Source organism: Rhinolophus hipposideros, assembly GCF_964194185.1.
Source record: "Rhinolophus hipposideros genome assembly, chromosome: 2".
Taxonomy (NCBI): Eukaryota; Metazoa; Chordata; class Mammalia; order Chiroptera; family Rhinolophidae; genus Rhinolophus; species Rhinolophus hipposideros.
In genome coordinates this window covers 6,448,313-6,463,666 of record NC_138048.1, presented here as the reverse complement: position 1 = coordinate 6,463,666, position 15,354 = coordinate 6,448,313, and positions in this window count along the sequence as shown.

Genomic DNA, 15,354 nt, shown 5'->3' with positions numbered 1-15,354 from the left:
TTTTTTTTTTTGTGGTGTGTTTGTCTAATTTTGGAATCAGGGTGATAGTGGCTCGTAAAAAGTGTTTGGGAGTCTTCCCTCCTTCTGGATTTTTTGAAAGAGCATGAGAAGAATAGGTGATAATTCTTTTTTGAACGTTTTGTAAAATTTACCTGTAAAGCCATCTGGTCCTGGCTTCTGTTTGTTACGAGATTGTTGATTACTGATTCAATTTCCCTGGTGGTGATCAGTCTATTCAGTTTTCTGTGTCTTCCTGAGTTAGCCTTGGAAGGTTGTATGCCTCTAGAAAATTGTCCATTTCTTCCAGATTGTCAAATTTGTTGGCATATAGTTGCTCATAGTAATTTCTTAAATTCTTTTTTGTATTTCTGTATACAGAAATATTTTTGTATTTCTGTATTGTTGTCACTTCTCCTCTTTCATTTCTGATTTTATTAATTTGGGTCCTCTCTCTTTTTTTTTTTAAATGAGTCTGGTTAAAGGTTTGTCAATTTGGTTTCTCTTCTCTAAGAACCAACTCTTGGATTCATTGATCTTTTGTATTGATTTTCTGGTTTCTATTTCATTTATTTCTGCTCTGATCTTTATATCTCCTTCCTTGTGCTCCCCTTGGGCTTATTTTGCTGTTCTTTTTCCAGACCCCTTAAGTGTGAAGATAAACTGTTGATTAGTGATGTTTCTTGTTTCTTTAAGTAGGCCTGCAATGCTATGAATTTCACTTTTAGGACTGCTTTTGTGGCATCCCACAAATTTCGGATCGTCGTGTTTTCATTTTTGTTTGTCTCGAGATATCTTTTGATTTCTTCCTTGATCTCCTGCTTGACCCATTCATTATTTAGTAACATGTTATTCAGCCTCAATGAATTGCTGTGTCTTCCAGTTTTTTTTTCCTGTAGTTCATTTCTAATTTCATAGCACTGTGATCAGAGAAGACAATTGGTATGATTTCAATTTTCTTAAATTTATCAAGACTTGTTTTGTGGCCTAACATGTGGTCTATCTTGGAAAATGTTCCATGTGCACTTGAGAAGAACGTGTATTTTGCAGCATTGGGGTGAAATGCTCTGAAAATATTGATTAAATCCAAGTGGTCCAATGTATCATTTAAGGCTGTTGTTTCCATATTGATTTTCTGTCTGGAAGACCTGTCCCTTGTTGTCAGAGGTGTGTTGAACTCCTCTACTATGATAGTGTTACTGTTGATCTCTGTCTTTATGTCAGTCAATATCTGTTTTATATATTTAGATGCTCCTATGTTGAATGCATAGATGTTTACTAGGGTTTTGTCCTCTTGTCGGATCGATCCTTTTATTATATAGTGCCCATCTTTGTCTTTCAATATGTTCTTCATTTTAAAGTCTCTTTTGTCAGATATAAGTATTGCAACTCCAGCTTATTTCTCGCTTCCATTAGTGAGAAGATATTTCTTGCAAAGATATTTCTTGGAGTAAGAAATATCTTACTCCAACCTGTCACTTTCAGCCTGTATGTGTCTTTTGATCTGAGGGAAGTCTCTTGTATACAGCATATACAAGGGTCTTGCTTTCTTATCCACTCAGCCACCGTGTCTCTTGATTGGAGCATTCAATCCGTTTACATTTAAAGTGATTATTGATAGGTACATAGTTATTGCCATTTTTAAAATTTGTAGTTAGATTGTTTTCATCTTTCTTCTATTTACAGAAGTCCTTTTAGTATTTCTTGAAATGCTGGCTTGGTGGTAATAAATTCCTTTAGCTTATTCTTTTCTGGGAAGCTCTTTATCTCTCCATCAACTTTAAATGACAGCCTTGCTGGATAAAGCAATCTGGGTTGTAGGCTTTTGTTTTCCATCACTTTGAGTATCTCCTGCCAGTCCCTCCTGGCCTTCAATGTTTCTGTAGAAAAGTCATTTGATAGTCTTATGGGAGTTCCCTTGTATGTAACCCTCTGTCTTTCTCTTGCTGCTTTTAGGATTCTCTCTTTGTCTTTAACCTTTGCCATTTTAACTATAATGTATCTTGGTGTGGACCTGTTGGGGTTTATCCTGGTTGGAACTCTCTGCACTTCCTGGGCTTGTATGTTGGTTTCCTTCATCAGATTAGGGAAGTTTTCAGACATTATTACTTCAAATATGTTCTCAGTCCCTTGTTTCCTCTCTTCACCTTCTGATATTCCTGTGATGCGCATGTTGTTGCGCTTGATGTTATCCCAGAGGTCTCTTAAACCATCTTCATTGTTTTATATTCTTTTTTTTTTCTGTTGTTGTTTGGGTGATCTCTGCTAACTTGTCTTCTAAGTCGCTGATTCGATCCTCTGTTTCATTTAACTTGCTGTTAATTCCTTCAAGTGAGTTCTTTATTTTGGTAATTGTGTTGTTTTGTTCTAACTGGTTGTTTGTTATGATTTCTACATCCTTCTTTATGTTGTCTCTAAGCTCCTTAAACATTCTTATCACCAGTGTTCTGAACTGTGTCTCTGATAGGTTGGTTACCTCTGCTTCATTTGGTTCCAGTTGTGGAGGTTTCTTCTGTTCTTTTATTTGTTTTCCCATTCTGGCTGACTTTCTGTGTTTGCTTTGATGCATTAGGTACATCACCTAGAGTTCTTAGTTCTTCCTGGGTTATATTATGTAGTATGTGTCCTTTAAATTTGACTTGCACTACTTTATTCTTCTCCTCTGTGTGCGCTCCAAAGGTGACTCTTGTGTTGTGTATATTGTCCTGTTAGAGAAGTTCTTTAATAGCTTTTTGCTTGTGAGTAGGTGGAGTTAACTCGTAGGCTGACTAATTGTGAGACTTAGTTCTGTCCACTGCAGGGGGCTCTGCTGTGTGAGGGTTGACCGCTTAAATGTGGTTTGGCCTCTATGGGCTCTTGTGCCTGTAGAGAATTTCCTCTGGGTGTTTGTGTGACTTGTAGGTCAAACCTGGTAGTACTCTTTTTTGGTCTGGAGTTGGCCTCTGGATATGTTGAATCTTGTGCCTCTCAAGCTTGGCCCTGGTAAGGCAATTTCAGAACAAAACAAATCATCAAGCACAATAACCACAACAACAACAAAGAAGAAATCAAATACATTCACATGTAAAAACAACTGACAACCCCCACTCAACACTGGGAAAGATATCAAAGATATAAAGGCAAAACAAAACAAAACAAAGTAACACAAAAAGCAGCACCAGTCTTGGCTTAAGCCCACCAAGTAATCTCCAGGTTGTCCTCTGCTGTACCAAAGAGTCCTCTGTGTATTGTGCAGGCAGAGCCGATCACCTCGTGACCAGAGTGATTTTGGGACTGCAGAGTTAGATGCGTGGGACTGAGGTATCTGAATGGTAGTTTTTACAAAGTCAGTGCAGTTTCTGCCTTTGCCTGCACATATGCACACTGAGAGTAGCACCACCAGCCCTGTGTCCAGTTCTCCTGAGTCTTAGCACCGTTCTTCTGTGTGTGTGTGTGTGTGTGTGTGTGTGTGTGTGGCGGGCGGGAGATTTCTGAGTTGCTGAAAGCTGGGAGCTGGAAGCTGAATTGGCCACTTACTGCTGATCCCTGGGAGTGCCTCCGCAGACGTAATTGCCCCGCCCTAGGCAGGCCAGAAAGGGTGGGGGCTGGGGATGGAGGGGTCTTCTCTCTCACAGCCCAGCCATGTCACACTCTTTCCGTAGGCCAGAAAAGGTGTTGGCTGGGGGTAGAGGAGTCTCTTCTCTCCCAGCCCAGCAAAAATCAGTTTTCCCAGCCTCTTCCCTGGGTCAGAGCTGCCTGCCAGTCTTCCCAGAGCCTAAGCACTAAAGCTCCTCTGTAATCCGACACTACTCCTCAGTTCAGGGGCCAGTTTATGTCTCTGGAAGGTTGGGGTAAAATTGGAAGGGGGGAGGGGCTGAGGTATGGTGTTTTGTGTCCTTTGTCCGACCTAGGGCCCAACTAGCTGCCCCCTCCATTGGAGAGATCAGCTGTGGGATGCAGGGAAAGAGCCCACCTCCTGCCTTTTGTGTTCTCTGTTCTGTCCTGGGACCCCCTGCGTCTCTGCAGTTGCGGATGCCATCCGCATTTCCACTGCCGCAGATGCGGTCCGTGTTTCCACCACCGCAGATGCGGGCTGCGTCTCCACTCCGTTCCCTTCCCTCTTCCCCTGCTCGCCCAATTTGCGCACCTTCAAGTAATCCTTGCACGAGTCTCTTAGCTCTTCTGAGTGATTAGTAGAGTCCTTTTATGGGTTATATGTCCCGTTTGTGATAGGATCTGGAGGAGAACTCAAAAAGTGCGCCCCGCTGCTGTCATTCATATGAAGTCACTCTGGTACTAATTCTTTTAATGTTTGGTAAAATTCACCTGTGAAATCATCCGATCCAGGACTTTTGTTTGTTGGGAGTTTGTTGATTAATTAATTGTTTTGACTTAGCCTTGGAAGAATGTGTGGTTCTAGGAATTTGTCAATTTCTTCCAGATTGTCCAATTTGTTGGCTACAAACATAATTGTTTGCGGTATTTTCTAATGTTTTTTTTTATATTTCTGTGGTGTTGGTTGTCACTTTTCCTCTTTTTTTTCTGATTTTATTTATTGGGCCCTCTGTCTTTTTTCTTTAATTTTTTTTTTATGAGTCTGGTTAAAGGTTTATCAATTTTGTTTATCTTTCCAGAGAACCAGCTCTTGGTTTCATGATCTTTGTTATTGTATTTTTGTTTGTTTGTTTTTTGTCTTTAGCTTCTATTTTGTTTATTTATACTCTGATATTTATTATTTCATTTCTTCTACTCTCTTTGGGCTTTGTTTGCAATTCTTTTTCTAGTTTTTTAAGTGTAAAGTTAGATTGTTTATTTGAGATTTTTCTTGTTTCTTGATGTAGGCCTGTATGGTTATGAATTCTGCTCTTAGGATTGCTTTTGTTGTGCCCCATAGATTTGGGGCTGTTTTGTTTTCATTTTCATTTTTTCTCAAGGTTTCATTTGATTTCTTCCTTGATCTTATTCTTAACACACTCATTATATAGCAGCCTGTTATTGAGCCTCCATGTGTTTGTGTGTTTTTTATGTTTTTATTTTGTAATTGATTTCCATTTTCATACCATTATGGTCAGAGAGGATGCTGATATTATTGCAACTTTCTTGACTTTACTGAGAATTGTTTTGTGACCTACCATGGAATATGTGGTATACCATGGAAAATGTTTGAGGTACACTTGAAAAGAATACATATTCTCCTGTTTTGGGGTGAAATGCTTTAAAAATATCAATTAAATCCATCCAATCCAGTGTGTCAATGTAGGCTGCTCTTTCCTTGTGGGTTTTCTATCTGGAAGACTTGTCTATTGATGTCAATATGGTGTTAATGTCCCCTACTATGACTGTATTACTTTCAATCTCTCCCGTTATGTCAGTCAATATTTCCTTTATATATTTAAGTGCTTGTATGTTGGGTGCATAAATGTTTACTAGGTTTATATCCTCTTTTTGGATTTATCCCTTTATCATTGTATAATGTCATTTTTTGTTGTTGTTGTTGTTGTTTATTTATTTTTATTGTATAATTCTTTTCTGTGTTTTTTTTCTTCTTTTTCTTCTTCTTCATTAGTTTCAGGTGCACAAAGCAACATAATTATTAGACATTTAAACCCCTTATAAAGTGATAACCCACCCCTCAAGCTACTACCCCCTGACATCTTATATAGCTGTTACAATACCATCGACTATCTTCCCTATGTTTACTCCACATTCCGTGACTATATATACCAATATATTTAGTTATAGTTGACATTCAATATTATTCTACTTCAGCTCTTCAGGTGTACAGCACATTGGCCAGGCACCTACACAGTCTATGACGTGATCCCCTTGATAAGCCCAGTGCCCATCTGGCACCTTACATGATCTTTACAACATTGTTGATTATATTCCCCATACTGTATTAACTACCAATTTGTATTTCTTAATGCCTTTTCCTTTTGCACCCTGCCCCCAACCACATTCCCATCTATCAACCTGATAGATCTAGTACCTAGTTATTAGATATTATAACTATACCTAGTTATACCATACCTAGTTATTACAATATTATTGACTATATTCCTCATGCTCTACCCTACATCCATCCCCATGACTACTGTATAATAACCAATTTGTGCTCCTTAATCCCTTCCCCTTTCACCTATCTTTAACCGCCCTCCCATCTTAAAGAAGTCCCTGGAATACTAAGGTGTGAAAATATGTTTAGAATTAGAAATTCTAAGGATACTTTATTTGCAGTTCATATGGAATGAAAATTTACTCCTAGCCTGAAATTTCCAGTCATGTCAGAAGCTGAGTTAGACTAATTTGTTCAACCCATGCCTTAAACATCAGATTCAAACAATGGTCTCACACATAAGGAAAGCCAGTCATCCTCATTGCCTCAGTTCCACTAGGGAATGATAAAAGAAAGAAATATTTTTAACATGAAATACTTTATGCTTGCAAGAGGAAGATGAGCAGCTCTTTAAATCAGAATAAAATCTCCAAAAATGTCTCCTAAATTAGAGGAGGAGGCTTGCATAGTAGAAAACAAAACACAACAAACAAATAAACAACAGTGATCAAAACATGCTCAGAATAGTCAAGTAGCAAACAAAGACAGAAAGGGTTATGTTGGGGACACAGCAACATAATTGGATTCTTCTGCCAACCCTGGTAATTAAAATGAAGACAGTACCTTAGTTGCTGTGCAATCCCATAATATGTTTGAGATTAACAACCCTTGAATCGTGGTTTTACTGCTGTATTATTTGAATATACAATATGTACCTCTTGCCATTTTCAGAACACACAAAGAGAGGTATTTTGCAGGGCCGCGAGGATTTAGCATCTAATGAGAGAGCCTGACTTGTGCTCTGCAATCACACTTTCCTTGCTGCCTTGGGTATTTTGGCCCAATTTGAACAGAAAACAAACAAAAAAGGAGGAAGTCACAAGATTTGCAGTGATTTAAAGCTTTGCTCCTGATTTCAGAGATAAATGTTGACTGCTCTGTAGCTTTGCATAGCTCTTTCTCTATTTTGCCAGCGTTTCATTTTCTTTTTTGTGATCTCACCAGTTTCTTGTAAACATGAAAGATATAAAATAGGTTGTTGGCTTGAGCTGCCTAGAGAGGGCTGGGTTCACTGTGAAAGACCAATATCTTCATTGATGCTGTCCCACCCCACATGCCTCAAACCCCATGTCTCACATCCACGCTGTATCCATCTGCAGATGGGTTGTGGAAACTTGGGTCCTCCTCACTTGTGGTATGTGCCTTGCCTGGCTGACACCTACGGCTCACTCCCAGCTGACTGTTCACACCAAACAGCTACATCTTGAAGACACACACACAGTGAGCCCCTCTGCTGCTGAAAGGCTGTTCTGACTATGTAGATGGTAATTTCAGCCGAAGCCCACTGGCAGAATGGTGATAGCTCCTCTGGGTTCTGGTGGAGGTGCTGGTCAGGTGCCAGATATAGGTTTTATAAAAGGAATTGGAAGTACATGCCAGTAATTAATATTATATCTTGTCCCCAAAGACATCCTTGGTCCTTGCATATTTCAGTTAACTGATCCTCCAACCCCTCTGAGAGGTAATTATGAAGTTAATATAAACACTGAGCTTTATACCTAATTTCTGCTATAAAGTGGAGGGAGACAAACAAACACACGATGCAGGTTGATGATGCCTAAGAAAAATCTCAGTGATATGGTACTTGGTAAGCTTCCCAAAAGACAGAGAGTTGGGAACCGGGCTTCTCTGGCTGAAGGGATTGTTTCTAGTAAGTTAGCTCATATGACATGTATCACAAATTGTCTGGAGGAAGAGGAAGTTGAAAGGGCTTAAAAAGAAAGAAAAAGAAGACCCTGAAGTATTTTACTTCTGTGTCATTCTGGACTAATACTCTTTATAAAACAAAAACCTACCAATAGCAGTCAGTTGGCACGTTACAAAATAAAACCTGGCCCTTAACTCACCGGCTTGGTTAGCGAAAGAGGAGGTGAGAAGGTAAATCAGTTCTTTATTCTTACCTCAGTGTAGACATCTGTCTATCTTTACTGGGCCCACACTATAGGGAGAGAACAACTGGAAAAACAATACAAATATTGACTGGAGAGAACAAAGATGGATTTCTTTCTTAAAGACAAAAAAATGGATTCCTCCAACAGCCACCCTCCTCCATTGTATTTTACTGTTACAATTTTAAAAGGACTAAGTAATTAGTATTATATCTTGTCCACAATACAGTTCCATGAATGCTGCTCCTGGCTACAATATGCTCTGTCCCCAAAGAGTGAAAACAGGCAATTAAAATTTAATGTTTCTAAGAGAGAACTCCATCCTGTCTTTATGATTTAATATGGTTAAATTTTTTTCATTTGTGATTTACTGGATTATCTATATTATTAAGGGAACCATGCCATCTCTTAATCTCTGATAGCCAAATATTATAAATTCATATAAAATAAAAACATGACATTCTTGACCATAACGATGAAGGTAAGATGTTATAAAATAAAACAATTGATGTAGTGTCACAACTTCTCCAACAGGGATAATCTTTGCATTCGTACAATCTTTATTCTATTAAAGAAATGCCATTTCTTCATCACCTACCAGAAAAATCAAAATATAGTTTTCTGTCAGAAAAGTCACACTAACCTCTTTTGCTTATTTATTTCAGTGGAAAAATGCCCTTCATGAAAACAAGAACAATAGTTCTTCTGTACCCCAGTATCATTCCAATGGTTGTTGGAGTCTGAATATTTGAACCCAAGCAGCAGAATTTTAGAGTCTGAGAATTTCAGAGGAAAAGGCACAAGTTTGGGTCTACATGTGTTCATCAGTGGCTATGCTTCATAGCAGATGCTCCAGGGGGAGAAGGGGAACAGATGTAGCTTTGAAGAGAGTCAGTCTCTGCTGTGGGACACAGTTGCTCATAGCTGGGGCTCGGTGCTGGTGAATCCGGGAGCCGCATAGCATTATGGCGCAGTGGTTCAATTGTTATTACTGAGTGTCATTGTGCCCTGATTGCAAGCACTCAAGTGTTCAGAGGGGGAATCATGGGTACCAAATGGAGGAAAACAATACACAGGAGCCTAATATCTTTAAGCGGGTAAATTATCTTTTCCTTGAGAAAGCAGAAAATGTTAATGGCTGAGTCTGCCAAAACATTTTATAATAGAGGTAAATAAAGAAACAAAAGATTGTTCTAGTACTTTTGTGTGCAATTAAAGCATGTCATTCAGTACCCTGAATGAATCTGGGAGCACTGACATAAACTTACAACGGTATCATAAGAGGTGTAATTCGGTTTGATTTTTGTCTTTGTAAAAAATACTTCGTAAGTGGAGGTTTTTAATTTGTGTACTAATATTTTAGTTTTTTTTCTATAATGTACCAACATTAGAGTAGAAATAAGTTTTATTCCTATTTCTCTTCTATCTTTTCCCTCTTGTAACTCATCCCACTGGACTACTTTGCCATTGAGACTAAATTTTGTTAGTCAAAGTTTCTTTTCTTCTAGGTGACAATATAGTTATTAATTTGTAAAATTAGATTGGAGGGGAAAGAAGAATCTATGAAATAAGGGGCTTTTAGAAACAGCAGAATTGAACCAGCTGGGCAATACTGGTTGTCTCTCGGCCTGTCTCCTCTGACTCAAGTGGCATGATTTACCTGGAACATCTAGAAAAGTTTTGCCTACTTTCACTTTTGGGTTAGTTAAGGGCATGTTGAAGGAAAAGCGACCTCCTTACCCCAAAACTTTCTGCACCCAGATGGTAGAATGATAGAAGGCAAAAAATAGAAGTCGCTTCTCTGATGTCACAATGAAGTAGGTTTTTTTCCTGTATGGTAAAAATACATCTAACTATCTAACTATCTTTGAAAGAGCTCTTTTAATAAGAGTAAAGTTAAAAACTCTGCATCATATGAAGCATTGTGTCATAGCTTAATTGGCCTCAGATTGTCTTTCCAAGTGATAACCTAAAATAACATCCCTCTGACCATCGGCAAGGTCTTTGTTTTAATGAAATATGGTAAGTGTTCATGAAATAAATAAAATGGTATATTGAGAGCCTAAAAGGTGAAATAGACCTTCCTAAGGAGGTCAAAGAAAACTTCCCTGAGGAATTAATTTTGAGGTGAGATCTGAAGAAAGTGCAGGGATTGAGGGATAGAGGAGAGGAAGACTGTTCTAGGCAGAGGAAAGAGTATGTGCAAAGATCCTGTAGCAGGATCTTTGGCACTCCAAAAGGTATAACTAAGTGAAGAGTGGTCACATCAGAAACCCATTTCACCCTATTTTCAAGATCTGATTTCCTATAAATTGAAAGCAGACTCTTCCTTACACACTTAAAAAAATATATCCAATTTCTAGAACTCTCATCCTAGTTTGGAAGTCAATATCATCCCTTTGTATCGCATCTTATTTTTATTTTTAACTGAAAAGGGAAATCTGTGCTGATTGACAAGACAGCTATATAGTACTAGTTTCTTAAATGTCTACACATGAGAGTTTATTCAATATGATTTTATAATGACAGCTTTTATAAAATTGAATAAATATTATTTGCTTAGGACAAATAATATAATGAATCCAATTACAAAATAAGAAAACTGATTGAATCACTGTACAACACAAGTTAAATCATAATGAAATAATTTGAGCTTAATTTGAATGTAATAATTCATGCATCTTCACATTTTTTGTTTCTTTTTAATATAGTGAGCTAATTACCTTCTCAAAACCTCTGTAAAATAACATTTGTAAGGGCCATGAAAGTATTCTGCTCTACAAATTTCAAAAAAAATTACAATAGAAATATGTATTTAAGATGAATTCAAAAAATTGTGGTGATGAATTATTTTAATGTGCTTCACTGTAATGTCAAAGAGTATAGTGTTTATTCTTTTTATTTTTAGAGTTTTCAGTACCATTCTTTATTTTAATAATTTTTAATCTTATGTTCTTTCTTTTTCCTGCTATTTTTATTCTCTGGTGATTTGAAAAGTAAATGCATAACCCATTTAATTCCCCTAGAGTTTTCATTTACAGTTTGAAAATACGGATCATTCTCCAATTATATTATCACAAGTCATAGTAGTGGTTGAATTCCCCTTTCTACAAGATGAGGAAATTTTATTAATTTTTCACTGATGCCTTTCCAACTTTGGAATTTTGGTTCATATTAACCGGTATTTTGACACATTATTTTTTTCCATTGATGAGATTTTTCTCCAGCACTACTTTATTTACCTTTATTGTAAAGCTTCATTAGAATTCCCATTACAAACTTGACCTTCTTCAGTCTTTTGACTTTTCCAATAAACAAAATAAAAAAATAATAGATAGTGCATAAATAGACTAAGAAGTCTTTTTTAATTTTTCCCAGTGTTTTCTGTAGAAAACAAAATGACTGCTTATCTCAAATCATTTGTCTCTATCTTTTGGGTCATTAATGTTTTCCATTATTTTGTTTCAGATTTGATGAACCTGTTAGTACTGCTCTTAGAGGTCTTTGAGATTTATTTGAGGTACACTTTGGTAAAACACACAGAAAAGATAGCAAAAGGAATGAATAACCATTGATGGTTTTGATGTCAATAAGAATTTAAATAAATCACAGACTACCTTTCCTAAAAAAGTAATACACATTTTATCATGAAAAAGATGAGTTTCAGGAAAGTTGGTCAGGCAGTTTTTTGTCCTAAATAACCTCATTAATTAAGTTAAATCTGAAATTTGTAGATTTATCATTTTGCAAACTGGCAAAGCTTACTAAAAATAAATATGAATATGAGGTCATTCAATGAAGTTTTGGTTCTACGAGACCTTGTCACTAGTGTTGTTACAATATTTCTTATGTTGAACACAGATTCACAGTATACTTATCTTATTTAAGAAAAGACCAACCACTTTCTTTTTGCCTTTGTTTTTGTCACTTTTCACAAGGTGCTTCTTCTTACTGGCCATTATGGTGCTAGGCCAAGAGCTAAAGATTCCAGATTATTCTTGTTAAAGTTACTTTAGAGAATGTGTTTTCCTCTTCAAGAATAATTTTTAACACTTGCATTTTATGTTGGAATTATATTTGCTGTGGAATTACATCCTTTTAACCCAAACTTCCCATTCTTTATTTTGGATTATCTTTGATTCAACTGCAATTTTTATTAACTTTTTTCATTGGGTAACATAGTGGAATACTTTCTGAGCTCCCATTGTGTAAGGTTGTCTTTCAATTTCTCATGTGACTGAAAACTTACTTGTATGGAATTTTGGGCCATTTTCTTCACCAAGAATTCTATAGATATTGCCAAATGTTTTTAAGTTTTGGTGATAGAGTAGACATCTGAGGCAAATTTGATCTGTGATTTCTGTTAAGGCAAATTTTTATTTTATTCAGATGCCTATAAGATGGTTTTCTTAATACATTAACTTTAAAACTGTAACCAGGGTAAACCCAACACTTCTCCAGGGTTGTAAAAAGTTAGATTAACTCAAATGCAGTGTGTGCTGTGCTGTTTATGTGTTTAATCTTTGTATTGAATTATAACTTCCTGCTTACTAGTCTCCCTGCCTCCCTTGGCTTTTTATCTCCCTAGTTACACTGACAGTGTCATATTTATGCGGTATCTTTAGCATGTTGCACAGTACTAGGTACAACATAGCTCTCAATTAATATTTGTTGAGGGAATGAGTGAGCATGCAAATAAATTCTCCCTTCAAATTCCAAAGGTAAACAAAATTTCTCCAAGTAATTTTCAGTGCAAGCCAACAGACATAGGTAGGAATGAGAATTAAGAATCTACATGTTTTAAAGAAATTTGAGAAAAATATTAAATGATTATAACAAATATTAAAACTTTGTTCCAAATAAACCATTGAATATCAACTATTATGACTGAATTCCAGGTTGCTTTGTCTTTGTTTTGTATATTGACTATTTTACATGACTGTTTACTTCATTATGTGGTTGGTGATTTTTGATAGTGTGATTATTTCCAGTGGCCACTGTCTTTCTTGGGAATATCCTGTTTTTTTAGATGTAAGCATATACATGACTTTTAAGTTTGTCCCTGAAAGGGGCAAAATTCACATAAAAAATGAGAATAAAATTTCTAATGTCCTACCTGAATTGTGGGTAGCCTTGGGTTCCAATTCCTCCCAAGTCACTCTTTCCCACCAGAGTTGTGGTAGATGGAAAGCTTCCATGCCATATTAGACAAGAACAAGCAGAGAATGCCTTAGTTCTTGAGTTTATCTGGAGTCTTTATGCCTTTCAAGGCATGAGGTCTTCATTTTACATCCTTATTTGGTCATCAAAACGCATGATCCTACCAGATAAAGATTAAATCTATGTTGGAAAACACTAGGCTCACCTGACTTCAGCTCTGCGTTAACTTTGTATTATTGCTTCATTAGCAACTTTCTTTTTCTTTTTTTTTGGCTTGAGCTCAACAACATAATCTTCAATAGATTTTGTTTTTATTAGTTTCAGGTGCACAAGACAAAGCAATACTTAGACGTTTATCATTTATATCCCTCACCTTGTGGACCCCCCTCCCCCCATCCACTATCTCTCTGACGTTGAACCAAGCCATCATATTTCCAATGTCTCCACTCCCAATGCTGTACTGCGCCTCTTGTAAGTATATACATACATATATATATACATATACATATATATAAAATTATAGTTGGCATTCATTATTGTTCAGCTTCAGGTGTACGTTGCAGTGATCAGGCATCTACATCTTCCCTGAGGTGGTCTCCCAAATGGGACACGTGTCCATCGGATACCCTACAAAATCTTTATAACATTATTGATTATGTTCCCCAAATTAATTTTCAAAGCCCCGTGGCCATCATGTGATTACTGCCTGTTATCTTATCCCCTCACCTTCCCGCTTATCTCCACTCCCCTGCACATCTAACAATCCTCAGTTTCTCCTCTTAATCTCCAAAACTGTTTCTGATTAGTTCATTCACTGATTCTCTTCTTTAGATTCCGCATATAAGTGAGATCATATGGTAATGGTCTTTCTCTGTCTGACTTATTTCACTTAACATAATGTTCTCTAGGTCCATCCATGTTGTTGCAAATGGTAAAATTTCTTTCTTCTTTATGGCTGTGTAATACTCCATTGTATAAATGTACCACAGCTTTTTAATCCAGTCATCTACCGCTGATCATTTCGGTTGTTTCCATGTCTTGGCTATTGTGTATAGTGTTGCAATAAACATAGGAGTGCACACAGATTTCTGAATTGGAGTTTTCGATTTTTCTGGATAGATGCCTAGGAGTGGAATTACTGGATCATAGGGTAGTTCCATTTTCAGATTTCTGAGATACCTCCATACTGTTTTCCATAGCGGCTGCACCAATATGCAACCCCACCAACGGTGCACAAGCGTTCCCTTTTCTCCACATCCGCCCCAGCACTTGTTTGTTGATTTATTGATGATAGTCATTTTGACTGGGGTGAGGTGGTATCTCATTGTGGTTTTTATTTGCATTTCTCTGATGGTTAGTGAGATTGAGCATTTCTTCATATGTCTGTTTGCCATCTGTATGTCCTTAGAAAAATGTCTCTTCAAGTCCTCTGCCCATTTTTTAATTGGGTTGTTTGCTTTATTGGAGTTGAGTTGACTGAGGTTTTTTTATAGATTTGTGATATTAACCCCTTATCAAATATATCATTGGCAAATATCTTTTCCCATTCAGTAGGATCCCTTTTTGTTTTATTGATGGTTTCCTTTACTGTGAAAAAACTTTTTAGTTTCATGTAATCCCACATATTTATTTTTTCTCCTACTTCTCTCACTCGAGGGGATATATCAGTAAAAATCCTACTCCGGTAATGTCTGTGAAGTTTCTTCCTGTATTTTATTCTAGGTATTTTATGGTTTCAAATCTGCATTTAAGTCTTTAAGCCATTTTGAATTTATTTAGGTATATGGTGTAAGTATATAGTCCGGCTGCATTTTTTTGCATGTCTCTGTCCAGGTTTCCCAGCACCATTTATTGAATAGACTGTCTTTACCCCATTGTACATTCTTGTTTCCATTGTCGTAGGTAAAATGGCCATATAGGCATGGATTTATTTCTGGCCCCTCCATTCTGTTCCATTGATCTATGTGTCTATTTTTATGCCAGTACCATGCTGTTTTGATTACTGTAGCCTTGTAGTATAATTTGATGTCAGGTATTGTATCTCCCACTTTGTTTTTATTTCTCAAGATTGCTGATGCAATCCGGGGTCTTTTATGGTCCCATATAAATTTTAGGATTATATGTTCTATTTCTGTGAAAAACGTCCTTGGTAGTTTGATAAGAATTGCATTGAATATATTAGGCAGTATGCACATTTTAACTATAATAATTCTT